Source organism: Lepeophtheirus salmonis, chromosome 7, assembly GCF_016086655.4.
Source record: "Lepeophtheirus salmonis chromosome 7, UVic_Lsal_1.4, whole genome shotgun sequence".
Classification (NCBI taxonomy): domain Eukaryota; kingdom Metazoa; phylum Arthropoda; class Copepoda; order Siphonostomatoida; family Caligidae; genus Lepeophtheirus; species Lepeophtheirus salmonis.
In genome coordinates, this window is record NC_052137.2 from 31,202,749 (window position 1) to 31,218,054 (window position 15,306).

The 15,306-nt window shown below is 32.0% G+C and overlaps 1 protein-coding gene across 2 annotated transcripts in view; it reads left to right on the plus strand.

Moving 5' to 3' along the window:
* The window catches only part of LOC121121198 (uncharacterized), a 222,716-nt gene that overhangs the window by 44,109 nt on the left and 163,301 nt on the right, over positions 1-15,306 (plus strand). The gene's annotated exons all lie outside the window — the stretch shown is intronic.

Consider the following 15,306-nt stretch of genomic DNA (forward strand, 5'->3'; position numbering starts at 1 on the left):
TTGTATTAAAATTTGACGCGTCTAAGTCAATCCAACTCGGAGTAATTGAGGGAAATCAAAGCGTGTCTTGTGGACAATTATTAGGCAGAGTAAAATCCGGCGTTCCGCTTGGACAGGTTACACAGATGGAGCATCTCTAAGAGAAGTGTGTAGAGTTACAAGGAGAATACTATGTTGAAAAGTTTCTTGTATGTTAGGTCAAAAACTTTTCAAAACACCCTAGTACCTAAACCATCTCTCTGCAGAGTTTAAATATGGGTCTTGCAATGATTCAACAATCGTCTTGACAGTACGGTCTTTGATTCCCCTTCTATTTGAAACCCTTTAAAAGACCACTGTGCCAATTCCTTATACTTTTCAGCGACATTTCCATATAATAAACATTACAAAATTAATGACAACATTATTAAACGTCATTTCTCACAAGGATAGGGTTTTTAATCAAATGAGAGAAGTGTAAGGCTCTTGTCGGATTATGTGTAAGCCTCATAGCTTTTTAAAATGAAGAATTTACAAAACACATTGAGTGTGAGAACCTTCAAACACTTTGATCACTGGATCTTTGTGTACTAGAATATGGAAAGGATGTTAACCCTTTGATCTTTACTTTTGCTATTGTTATGAACGTAAACCTTCAATTCAAGGGCCATTGTACACTCTTTTCAAATTGAACAAAATCTTATCTCTATAAATTTCAAACATATAAATAATATTTGCAGTTTAATATATTTCACATTTCCTGTCATATGGTTGACCAATGAGTTTATATGCTATTCATAGTTAAAAATAATGTGACCTATCCGTATGATTAAATGCAAGAAAACCAAAATTAACAAATTAACGTGCTGAGCCTGTCAATTTGAATAATGTTTTGCATGACGTTCATTGGGTTATCTGCGAGCTATCTAGATTAAACTGATTGCACTTATACAACACTAAATACACATCAATAAAGACATATATTGGAAAAATAATAGATTTCCTATACTACACATGTTATATGTACAACATAGACTAGAAAACAGCATTAGAAAGATAAGATTTCGACCTTAAAAAACTTCTGGAACCGTTTTGTGATTGTTTAACTTAGTATAATAGCAAACTTTCATCTCTCTAAGCTAAAATTAAAAACATATTGTAAATTAAATGCATCACTCCTGCATGATAGTTCCACTCGTAACGAAATAGAAAAAGTTATTGACGAAGGCAGGTATTTTCTTGACAATAAATTACTTTGCCCGTGATCAGCCCTATGACGTGTAGAAGAAAGGTCCAAGAACATTTTTGTTGGCAAGGGTATAATTCCTGCATTCGAACAACGAAAGGAAATAAACCGTCATAAAGAGCTAAAAATGATTAGTGATAATGGACTCGATATTCAAGAGGATTTGGATAATGTTATTCGAAATATAAACGAAGTCAGAGCAATAAGGTCTAAATCAGAGCTAATTGAAAAAAATATCAAGGGTCTAGTGTCATTCTCTGCTGAAGAAAAAAAACATTCGAAATTTGAGGGGAATTGTTGCTTTAAGACGGAAGAGGTAACTCAAGACTCCACAAAAATTAAACAAGAAATCTTGTCGTTTTACGCAAATCTTTATAGATGTAGCGACTTTAAAAAATAAGGGGCCTTCTCCTTTTGTGTCAGATGAAGAAATTGCCGAGAAGAGATATCACTGGAGGATTTAGATGACGTCAACAAAAAAAAATGATGGTAACTGGCTCGATTCTCCCCTCTCATCCGAAAAAATAAAAAAATATATAAAGAATTATAAGAAAAAATTTAAATCCCCAGGGTTATCGGACTTACCATTTTAATTTGATAAGATATTTCTGAAAAAACTATGTCCCATCTTAGAAGCTACTTACCTAGAGATTTGGAACTTAGGCTCTATTCCAAAGTTTATGAGGCAAGGGTTTTAACTCTGATACTACGGAAAGACAAAGCCATACTGAATATAGCCAATGACAGACCGATAACGCTTCTTAATACCTGGTACAAAATTCTATCACGATGTGGAAGCCCAATTGTTGAAAAAGTGGATAAAATTATGGAAATCGTCGATTCCGATCATTATGTAAGCACTATTTTGATTGCCAAGGAGATAAACCTTATTTTATTAAAATGATTTCAAGCTTCATATGCAAATTGCATGGATTGTCAAAATCAACGCAAATAATCTGTAGATACAAATGAATACATTTAAATTATCAAAAATAACATGAACATAGAATATAGATACACAAAATTATAAGAAAGAAAACTTAATTTGATTATAATTTAGAAAGCATCTGATCAAAATTATTTACATTTTCTTTTTATTCTAAGAATCAATTTCATTAATATATAAAAAAATCTATTGTGATTTATTTTTTGTTTTGCAAAAAAATACTATTCTAATTTCAAATATATTTGTTTCTGTCAGGTGTATTTACTACAACAGCTTATGTTTATAAGAATGTTTATACATTCATTCCTGCCAAAAGCATCATTTGGAAATCAAATGACGGAAAATCTGTTTTATCATAAGCAAAGGCATTTACTAGTATTTATGTATTTCAAAACTTTTCTATACCTTTCGAAAAAAAAAGAATACCGATTTTTATCCCATTAATTAGAATCAAATATGAAAGAAACTTTGCAAAGGATATTTAATGAAAGCTTGAGTCTACTTAATTTTAGTTTTATCACATTTTTTATAGGACTAAAGGGATTTTAATAATGTTTATATTCAGAGCCATATAAAAAATGTCCTCCACAAAAGGAGCGGCTTTTCTAGTTGGCAATCTAAACAGAATTTATTTTCCAAAATTATAAAATACCAAGTGGTCCATTGAAATCTGAATATTTTGAATTTTAGAAATTCAACAACATTAATACTACAAATAGATGTGTTTCTGAGCTCTGTTAATCATTAATGTAGCCACCCTTAGTGACAATGTTGGCTTCCAGATGGCTGCAGAAAGTCTGACACCCACTGCAGACATAATAATCTAGCATAGCGTCCCATTGCTCCCTGACAGCAGCCTTGAGGGCCTCGGTGATTGGATGACGGACACTGAAGTCCTTCCCCTTAACATGATCCCAAAATGCGTTCAAGGGGGTAACGTCATTGCTGATGCCAAAAGTGGCCTCTCCATCCTAACAAATATCTTTCCACCCACTTTTTTGATAGGTTTCTGGGTAGTCTGGTGTGAAACCTCAAATTATCTTCTAGGGGCCCTCATTGACTTGAGTGATTGACTTGGGCTGTTTTCTTTAACTCCTTCGGGTCCACTTTGGTCTTTTTGAAAGATGCCTTCTTCCTCTCCAACGTTTCAGACTTGCAAACGACGTAGAGTGTGGTCCCGAAGAAACCCAAATGCTTGGAGTGTGCACATGGAATTTTTGTTCATCACATTTAAATTTACATGTACATAAGCTAGAAATCACAGGTTTTTTTGTTATTTGTACTTATTGTTTATGCTTTAATATATCGAAATATGAAGTAATTAATTTCAATCATTCAACCTTCATCAATTATTGAATTTGTAAGTGTTCCAATTTCAATCGATCAACTTGTTATAACTAGTTTGGGTGCTCATCAAAAATGAAGAGTAATAATGAAGTTTTAAGAGTAAGTTCTTGTTAGACTCGGAGTAAAATTGAGTATAATTCTTGCATATATATTATGTCCTAGCAAGATATGGAGTTGGTTTTTTGGTTTTTTTTCTCTCTCCCTCCTCTTTGTAGTTGATCTAGTAATACGTCATCACGCCTAAGCTACTATCTCCTGCAAGATTCTTCATATTATCATGATTACAATGTTTTTTCTTGTTATTGTATTCTAACCTACCAATAAGGCTTATATCTGATATTAGATTCAAAATACAATTTAGATATTTTTATAAATTTTAAGGATATGGGCAGTTGAAAGTATCAGATGATGGCTTTATACGATACTTAAAATGAGTTCCCTCCCTCTTATTTCTCGTTTAAAAAGCCCAAGCTTGATAGTCATTATTTTCCCATAAATCAGAACCAACTATTTCAGTTTACCTATTTAGAAATTAGTTCAAAAGTTTTTCATTATTTTTAATTAAGATTAATATTTGCATGAAAAAATTTGATATTATTTTTCATGAAGCCTTAATTAAAGTAATTTTTATGAGCATTGAATGTGTATTCATGCAAGAAGGATTAATGATGACGTCACTGTCTGATATTTATGTCATTAGGAAAAGTTTGTTTTATGGGATGCCTTTTTTGCAGACACGTCGTTATAATATAAGACATGGCTAAATACGGCGTCAAAAATCACTAAATACACCTTATATAAAGGATAAAAGAAGTTTGTCGGGAAGAGTATATATTTATTTGATTAAGACCAACTCCATTTATTTTCTTGAATATTGTTGAATTAGGGAGAAAGAATATGTACTTTCTCATTTGAAACATTTTTCGGAGGAATCAATAGATACTTTAAGACTGGCATTGTACAAGTTTCAAAAGATATACTAAAATAATGATTTTGCAATTTCCTTATACAAAGTAAGATAAAAACTAATCTAAGGGCAGAATGGATACATCTGAATAATTTTAAACCTTATCAAAAACTTAATCTAGAGTAATTAGCAAGATTTCTTATAAAATGTTCCTTGAATTTGTCTGATGAAATTTCACTGATAAGGATTAATTAAACAATAAAGTTTATACTGATCAAGAAATTGTCTTCCAAGTCAATTTAACTATATTTTCTTCTTTAGAAGCAATCTTGAATCGAACCAACGTACATTGAACTCAAAGAATAGTTTTTCCTAAATGCGCTGTCCATTAAACAACGTTGTTCCATTTTATTTTATTTTTGTAAGTGCGAGAGAGATTAGATATTGACGGATATATTTTTTCTTGTGTATCAAATAAACAATCAGTGTGAAGGAAAATAAATTAAGCAAAAACTAAACAATGGTTGAATTAGTTAACACAGATTACCATCCAAGTAGAAAGAAGAATTTGCCTAATTACTCTCAGAGCAATGTTTATAATTCTTCCAATCGCTGAACAGGATTTTAGGAAGTTAACTATTTTAAGCCTGTAAAATAATCCTACAAGTAAGGCCACTGTGTGTAATAGGCGAACTTGAAACTCTAGCTCTAATCAAAGACCTTCCTTACCTCCTAGGGGTGGGGTTCAATTTGATTGGTCTAACACTCTTAGACTTCTCTGTATGGTTGTCCTCAATGATCAAATGACAAACGACTGAATCGACGCACAATGGAATTACTGACGTAAAGGATCTCTATCTTGTTAGAAGTGGTGTTGATGGCGTGGTCTAAAATTCCACTGTATGCTCTTACATAGATCATGATTAGAAGGGGATTGAGTTTAAGTCCGATCCCCTACGCCCTCTGTCTGAACCTTGTTTTACAATGCCCTAAAAGCCAGCCTCCTACCCCAACTTTTATTTCTTATGTCAAATGTCTTTTTTACAACTAATGACGTCATTTTTGATTTAACACCCACCCCATAAACATATATATATATATATATATATAATCCTGCGGTCGCCTGTGTTGTGTGATATCTTACTTATCAATTAGTTATTACATTTTGATGTTTTCAATATGTTTAGCTCTCATAAACATAGATTGGAATACTTATATTGTATACATTCTTATATTTTGGCCCAAAAGCCTATAAGCTGGCCCGAAATCTGACACATCGTAGCCTGAAGCCTGAGATTATCATGAACAATCAACTTCTAATTGTGATTATCTCGCTTGTTTTGTTAACTTTCTATATACCAAATGAGACTAGAAAATCTAAACTTACAGATAGTTACAAGAAATTTCAAACAGAACTTACTAACATTACTTACAAAATGCGATTGAAAATGATATGAAAACTTTTCCCAGTCCCGAAATTTTAAGTAATTTTAAAATATACATATAGCTTGATAGGTTTAAAATATACATATAGCTTGATAGGCCTATGACGTACATACATTAATGTTTTTTCTTAACAAATCATCATTTGAATGATGAAAAACTTTTATTTAATATTTTGCATTTTCCCAAATACAAATATGTTAATTTGATAAATGATACAAGACAAAGTATGCAAATTATTTTTTTTACTATAATTCTACAAATGTATTTAGTGCATTAAAAGATTATGTAAAAATGTAATCCCAAATCAAAAAAAGAAAAAAACGTTAGTAGGAGTTTATGAGACACAAAGGAACTATCACAGGTCATAAATATGAACATACTTTTGATGAATAATATAAACTCATATGACGTTTTCAAATAATCAATGAAACTATTTAATATCCATGTATATTTTATTTAATAGCTCTTCCCTCAAGCACTAGGCCCTTCTCTAGGTTAGGTGGTCAAAAATTGTTTTACAATCTTTGTTCAAAGGCTTTACAAAATTTTGTAACTCACATAAAAATAAAAATAAATGATCCCTTAATGTACAGAGTTGGTGTAATAAATAATATTTCTAAAAAAAGGATTGGGGTTTGTCATACGATATTTATAAACTATAGCATAAACAAGAACAAATTAATTTCATTCAATGTTCCCACCCTCTATCTTGATACATTTTTTCAATCTTGTTACCGAATCTCTTGCATCCCGTGGCCACTTCTGTCTAAGCTGATCTCAATCTTTTTAATGCTGGCCATTAGAGAGTTCACAATTAGAGTAGGTCTTGAAATCAAGACACCCCACAAATAATAATAATCAGAGAGATTTCTCTCGGGACTGTTTGAGGGGCTCAAAAATCTTTCAATACTGCAATGTCAATGTCCTCTTTGCTTTATGAGCAGGGGATGAGTCTTGCTGAAATGTGTATTGGCTCACTGAAGCAACTTCATTAATAGAAAGGACCTCTGTGTTTTTAAGAACATTACGATAAACTTGAGAGTTTACTTTCTTTCCTGACTTTTAAATGAAGGGAGGCATTACTCCATTACTGCTGATAAGGGACAGGCGTATATATTTTTGTCCTTATGATAGGCTGGGCATCAGATATATCAGATAAGATTCACTGTTCATTCTTCTTGTTGTTGGTTGGATTGAATGTAAAGATCTTTTCATCAACAAAAAACCGGATGAATCCCCAGTGTGTAAAAATGATAACAAGCCTAATCAATGTTTGCCCCTTTTAGCCTTACTCCAATAGCATACCTGGTGGCTTTATTGATCGTTGTATGGCTCACATTCCTCCTTTTAGTCAGAGTTTTGATGGTGACTCTCGGATTCTGGTCAATTGTTTTCTTCAAGTTTAAGATGTGTTGGTTTGGAATTGATCACTTCTTGAGTAGTGTTGAGTCCTAATTTGTTTTCCTTCGTCCTTAAAACAACTTTAAAATACGGTAAACAATGGCCTTGCTGTACTTTGAAACGCTAATTATCTAGGGATTTGTTATTTTGGGTCTGTGAAATTCAATGGTTTCTCTCCGGCGTTGCTTCATCTTTTTTTCTTGTTAAGTTAATATTTACTGTACCTTTTGAAAGTGCAGAAAAGATGATCTTTGAAAAAAAGAAATATATATTTAAACCCATTCTATTTCATCATTAAACTGAATTAATAAGAGTCTCAATTAATCCCGTCTACCATGTACTCGTACCTCTATGTATTTCCTAAAAAAACTACCTTCAAAGGACATTAGTAAGTATTTATCATGCACACATTGATAAGAATATTTATGTTGTTTATCAATAATTGATAAATAACGTTGTTTTTGTCTCTTGTATTGTATCGATTTAATTTTCCTTCCATGTAGCTTACAAAAACGATTCTATTTCTTAAATGTCAATTCTTATTTTTGTATGACTTCCTTCTCAAGTACTTTTTTTTTCTGTCTGCCTTACACAGTCTGCAGCGTCGACTCCATTTTTTTTTATAAATCTATTCATTGGTAATGAGTTATTGACCACTCAATAGTTAATCCCTCAACACGTATGGAGTGATATTCTAGGGATTTGTTTATCACTAACCCTGTAATTCTAACATTTTATCATTTTCCACCTTTTTTAAACATCCCAAGTACTTGATATGCATAATTATAGATAAATTTATGCACTGTCTCCTTCTAAAAATAATCTTGAACAAAAGTTGTGAAAAAACGAAAACTTAATTAATTTTCTTATTTCATATATACATACAGGCCAACATGATACATACATATTTCAGTCAAATATTGTCTTATTATTCAAAATTGTGGCATAAGTAATGATACTTAAAAATTTAAACAATAGTTTAGAACCATGTTTTGATTGTAGTGACTTGTGCTTACCCCGATACGGCATTCAATCTCTTAATTATGACGACTGGTATTTATTACTTTTAGTGCAAATTTACGATAATTAAGGATAAAAATGTAATCGACTCTAGAATTCGGGAAGATCATGTTTGACATCATGGAGGGATGCAGCTAGGTGGATGGGATTTTGAATCTTGGTATTGTTAAAATACATATAAATACTATAGCTTATATTGGCAAAATAATATCATCAAAAATAATTAACATTTACTTAATTATTTGTAGTTTGTTAGTAATTGGAAAGTCCTTTAGGTACACATTAGAAAATGTAATACCTTAAAAAGCCTTAAAGCCAAATGAATATTACCTACCCTCAATACGTATTAATCAAATCTAAGATATTTCTGGCATTTTTTATATATGTGAAGAAAATAGATAACTTGCTATCTTGAGTATTTATCTTATATATTACAGTTACTTTTATATCGCCTCTAGTTAAGTCACATTTTTGTAGCTTTTATCCTAGTAGATTGTATGACGATCAAACTCGTCGATCCATATGTGTAGTGCATCTTTGACCTCAAAACTACCGGATTGAAATACACAAAGCCAAAATACTGTCAGAGTGGGACGCATTGTATTACTAAATTTAGACCATTTCTAATATTAGCTGCTTGTTATAGGATTTTAGGCGAAGAAAATGAATTATTGCTGTAAAGAGTAGAGCCTTCTAAATTTAAAATAGCATAAGTACAGAGAAAAGATTGCCAAAAAAATTGTAAATGGGCAGGAATACTTCTCTGAGAGAGAAATGTTAAGACGCCAACGTCTTATTAAATAATGAACAAAAAAGAAGAAAGAGCAGACGCATCAACCGTTTTTCCTTTTCTACATAACTTTTTCTTTCAACAGATCCCTGCTTTAAGCGTATAATACTAAAAGCGTGTAAGCAAAAGCTCAAGTGCGCCCGTTACACATGAGGTAGAAACTGATGAATTACTTCCGTGACAAGACATAAGTTCAAAAGGCCATTTGTCTACTATTTGTAATATTTTATGAATTTAAAAAAGTATTTATTAGCTATAAATAGTCAAATATATATTATATAAAAAAAATCAGGCCTGTTAAAATTCATAAATAAGAGTTTTATGAAATTATCTCATTTCTATATCAGTCCTATCATAGGCTTCTCTTTTAGGTATAAGTATACATTTGACTACTTGAATCTAATAAATGTAAATAAAAAAGTAATGCTTCCTGGAGATCGTTTCGGAGTTATTATCGTCTTCCTGGTGCGTTAGGTGTTGATGAGGGACACTTTGATACCCTCTGACGTTTTGCTTGTTACTCAGACATATTTGATCGCAAAAAATAACGTCAATTTTTGTCAGCTCTTTCGAATGCCGTTAAGTACAAAATAGTCAGACGTTTACAATGAAGCTAGATGGCCTCGAATAGGATTCTATTTTTTGAGTCATCACCCTGTATATTTGACAAACATTATATTCGTTGTTGAATTTGGAGAATATATTAAGTAAGAAATCAAAAGAAAGCTTAACAGAGGAAATACATAGTTTATTCGTAAAATTTAGTAACTTTATACTTAATAATAATTGTTATTTTCTCTTTTTATTCTTATTATTTTATGTATTGATTTCTATATATTATTATGAGAGTAGTAAAAATGCACACGATTTTAAGTGTGTGAGGATACAATTGTGCAAAAACAGTTTATAATAATATGGACTATAATGTCGATGCATAAGAACCTTCCATCCGAGATCCCAGAGCAAAGATGTGTAAGGGATTGTATTACTTTGATGAGGTCTTCTTGTCTCCTATTCACCAATGCTAGGCACTTCTGTTCGATCAACTGCTTCAAACTGTCGAGTTTTTCACAGTAGAGGGCAGAATTGAGTGGGGGGGGGGGGAAATTGCTCAACCACTGTAGTGCAGCACGAACCGAAAGAGTATCGGCCCCATATATATCATAAATTTTCTTGCCTGTTTTTGATACATTTTCTCCTTCAGTTAGTAAAAATCTTTACTATGGCAAATTTCTTCCTATCAGACCTCCATATTCGACGCACGATAATTCACGACTGAACGGGCCAAGTGCAATACTGTCCAAAAAATGTTAGTATTATACACACCTAAATTTAAAACTCCTCATTGAATGATCTGATGTGACTAATAATAACAAGATATACATAGTTAAAAAAAGCGGGGAGAAATACAAAATCACTTTTTCCTTAACCTAATATATGTCTGCCTGAATGTAAAATAAATCAAAAATCAGTATAGTAATCCAGACAATTTGAAAACAGTTTATGAAAGAAAGCTGAGCTTTTATGACGTTTTATTAATTTATCAACAAACAGTTTGGGGAGAAAAGGAATCAACTTAAATCCCATTCTGAATCTATCAAGAGCACAGGATAGGAAATACTCAGTTGTCTATCCTCAATTAACCTACGAGTCCAACCACTAACTAATCCTCAGTCAAATAGGTAATAATAATCATGTGATCTGATTAGATCCAAATGAAATGACTGTATCAAATAATTGCCTTGGTTAATAAATGACCGTTGTTGTAATTAAATAATGGGTTCTAAGACAAAGAAATTGCAAGTTTTACAATTTGCTTATAAAAGTTGTAACTTGTAAATATATCGTAACTTGTAAATATATCGTAACTTGTAAATATATCGTAACTTGTAAATATATCGTAACTTGTAAATATATCGTAACTTGTACACAATAATATATCAAATAAGGCTTGAATATTTTGTGTTTAATATTTTTTAAATATCCAGGAACAAAATTTAGAAAAACAGTTTGTTTTTTTTGCGTAATTTTAAAACTTTCTATGCAAGAAGTATATCTGTTCGAATTAACAGGAAACGAATTGGCTGATTAATAAATGTACCATTTATTTTGAGTCATAGTGTATATAGTACTGATTACTTACGACAGATATCGTTTAATACTTTTTTCCTTCAAAGAACTATCAGTGCATCTAAATACATATTATTCGCTAAGCATTAAAAGTGTATAAAGTATATATTAGAAGAGAAATCTGTAATTCATATAGGGGAAACAAAGAAAAACATAATGACATCGATAGACTTAAATGGATAGATGAATTTAATATTTTAATGGCAGAGGGGCAGCTTTTTGTAGTTGCTACCTGAATTTACACTTTGGTTTTCCAAAACTATTGCCATTATTCTTATATTTTTGAAGAGAAAATATATACCTTATAAACATTAACTAAGTAATTAATAGTGTGCGAAAGACGAAAAGTAAAATTTTGGATTGTTTATGGACTTATAAGTGTGAGTCCTTGTTGGGATGGGAGTAGAACTGAGGATAAACCTCAGCATAATTTCTACCTACATATATTATTTCTAGATGAAGAGTTTGGATTATGTGATTTCAATCATTTTCTCACAGCTAATTTAATGATACGTCATGGCAAATATGCAACTCTTCTCCCAAATCAATCTTTAAACTATGAGGGTGAACAATGACAAGGTTAATTTTCGTTTTCTTTTCCTTTAACAAACAGCTGGCTAATACAGGGTTGATCTTAACTAGTGGTACACATTCTATTAATTTCAATTTTTCAAGAGTAAAGTTTAAATACGAGGTTTTGTGAGGACATTTACTTCACAAATCATATGAAAATAGAGCTAAGGTAAACTTTTATAAAGCATTTTAGGTCTCAGCTCCAATAGTTGCCTCAATAAGAGGCCTAAATGCCTTACAGGCCCTGACTATGTAGTTAAACTCGAGCATGGTCCACTCTTTCTTGATGAATGACTCTAGAGATTGGACACTCCTGTGAGAAGTAGGGTACATCCTATCCTCCAGACGCGCCTAGATATATTATTCCAACGGGTTCACCTCTATAAGGGAGGGTGACATGTTGAAGTTGCAAGACTTCGGAAAGTTGTCTCTCAGGAAGTCTTGGATCTTAGCGGTGCAATGACACGGAGATCCATCATGAGTGAAAACAAAGTAGACCCCGACTGATCTTTGGACCTAGAGGCACTTTCTAATCGAGAAGTTTTATATAAGAATCTCCATTGAGCCGCTCACCGCTCATTCATCCCCACAAAAATAAAAGAGCAGATTTGACAACTCCCAAGACCATGGTTCCGCCTGGATTTCTTTATTCTGACGACATTTCTCACTGAATCTGAGACATTGTCTGGGTTTTTGGTTGTGATGTGGCAATTGTTCTAATCATTCACTGTGGCATCAATGTTGAAAATTTTTTCATTTGAAAAGAGCAAAACTTTTCCCAAATTTTTCGTCGTCTTAAGCCAGCTTATTATCTTCTTTGCTCTTTCCAATCGTCTCAGCTTGCTTTGTTCAGAAATATGATGCCTTTTGGTCCTCCTCCATGATCTTGCACCAACGTCATTCTGGATTGGAAAAAAATATTAAAAATATGGACCAATAGAGGAGATCAACTCTGTCGACAAGGCCCCAAATCCTAAATAATTTTTTGCTTTCGAGTTTTTTTTCATTTTGTTGTGGGCAACTTAAACATTTTTTTGATAAAGCTGTTATCACTCTTAAATCATTCTGGAGGAGAGAAAATCAAAGTATAACATGTAACCACGAGTAGGTGTGATCAAGAATGACGGACAATAACAATGAGGAAAGTTAAAAATAAGTCCTTTTTGGAGATAGAGGAGAAAAAACGGAGAAGTTCCTCGATTTAATAGCTTTTTGCAGCTAATTTAATGAAACGTCATGACAGCTAAGCTGCTTTTCTCTAAAAAATGATTCATATTTATTTTTGTTTCTTTTTTTACATACGGAAGACAATTACCATTTACAACCCTTTACTAAAGTTGTATAAAATATATCCTTAATTCCTGCAATTTTTATTATTATTGGGCATCTGAAGAGTGTTTTCAAAAGCTATTATACTTATGTTAAAGAGAAAAAATCATAAAAAAAGTAATTATTTGTTTTTGTGTTCATGAAAGACTGGAGTTATAAGCGTCAGGCCCTTTTCATATCTTTGAGAATTGACAACGATGTGATTGCTACATATCGCTTTGCAAAATATGGAATGCATTTTGTGTTTATTTTTGTCCAACCATGTCTGCTGTGTGTAGATAAACTAATGGGTGGCCCATTGAAATCTGAATGCTTAATAGTTCAATATTTGATAAAGATTGAATGGTTGAAATTTATTCGTACATCGATATATTAAAGAATAAACAGTTGTTTGTATAACAAGGTTACGTACAAGTTGAACAAATAAAAGAAAAACTTCCATTCGTGTACTCCAAGAAGTTGGGGGTCTCCAGGACCACCGTCTACGCCGTTATCAAGTCCGAATTGTTGGAAAGGAAGAAGGGCACTGTCAAAAAGACCCCACACGACCTGGAGGAGTTAAATAAAACAGCCCAGGGCAATCGACTCAAGTACACGAGGGATCCATGCAAAAGATCTTGGAGTTTCACACTGGACTGTCCAGAAAACTATCAAAAAATTGGATAGAAGGAGCCTTGGAGAAAGCACTTTCTACACTAGCAATGAAAGAAACCTATCTCCTCCGTTCTAAGTCCCTTTTGAACTCTTTTTTTACCCCCTACAGCTCTGATGCCGATCCCCTCAACTACACCTTTTGGGTCCAGGTCGCGGAAAATCCCTACAGTGTCGTCTGTTATCCAAACACCGAGGTCTTCAAAGTCACTGAGATATATTACATCTATTTATAGTATTAATTTTGATAAAATTATATACTTAATTAATAAACTATATCTTGATGTAGTTTTAAGTTCAAATTGTTGAAATTTTAAATGACTACTTATTAATGAAACGTCATAATAGCTAAGTGATTCTTTTCACAATCATTCTTAAAATGATCAAAATTACCACGTTCATTTTCGTTTTATTTTTATTTTGACATACCGGCAAGTCATATTTTATTCAACTTTTGACGTTTACAACAAAAAAGGTATATTTGAGCACAAATTAGTTTCGTTTATTCTAAATGAACAAAGAACTACATATAGGAAATTTTCGAAATCCCTTTCATTTTCTTTTTAAAGAAGATATATGAAAATACCTACAAAAGTACGAATCTACTTCTTTCCCTAATTTTAAAATGTTCAAATTAAAGGATAAAAAGTAAAAATAACTTCTTTTTTTTATTCATTCAAGTAATTCTTTCATTTATTTTTAAAACATGGAAGTTTTAAAAGAAATGTAGGAATATGAGAGTTTTTTACTCTGTAAAGATATATTGGACATGATATTTATGTAAGTAAGAGACAAAATATTGAAAAAAGAACAACATGCTTTTTACATGGGAGTTTGATCTTTTTTCAGATTTTGAAATCTGGAAAAGTTGCTTATTCGATTACAAATAATTTATTCAAAAAAGACCTGTAAGGAGGGAGTTTTATAAGTTTCTCAGTACATATACAGGGTTGCTAAAAATAAAGTAATTATTTACTAGAAGTAGTATCAAGATTCCCCATTGTCGAGAGTAATTAGGTATCGGCTAAAATACAATTTTTTTAAATATTATAAAATATATCTCCGCAAGAAATATTCTGTGGTAACTACTTTTTTCAATAGCACACTCACACATAATGAATCAATACTTATGTCCAAAGGTGAAAATCCAGTATAGATGTAAAAAAAGGTACTAAAAATCAATGTAGTAACCCTAACAATTTGGAGAACGTTTTGGAGGAGAGAAAGAATAATTCTCATGACGTTTTATTAGATCATCTACAATCATTTGTGAGAATAGAAGAAACATTTGCTAGAATTACTCAAATATAGATCCCCTATTCTATTCTGAGTCCAAGAAGGACTTATAGTTATTTCTCCACAACAAATTATCAGGGTCTTTATGAGCACGCGCGACCGTTCAATCAGGTTTGGAATATAATTGAATCTATTAAGTAAAGGATGTTCACTACTCAGGAATTAAATAATAATGACAGCTGCTAAGGAAAGTAAAAATCGTTCTGTATACTACCAATTACAAATTAACGGGCGAGCTACAAACC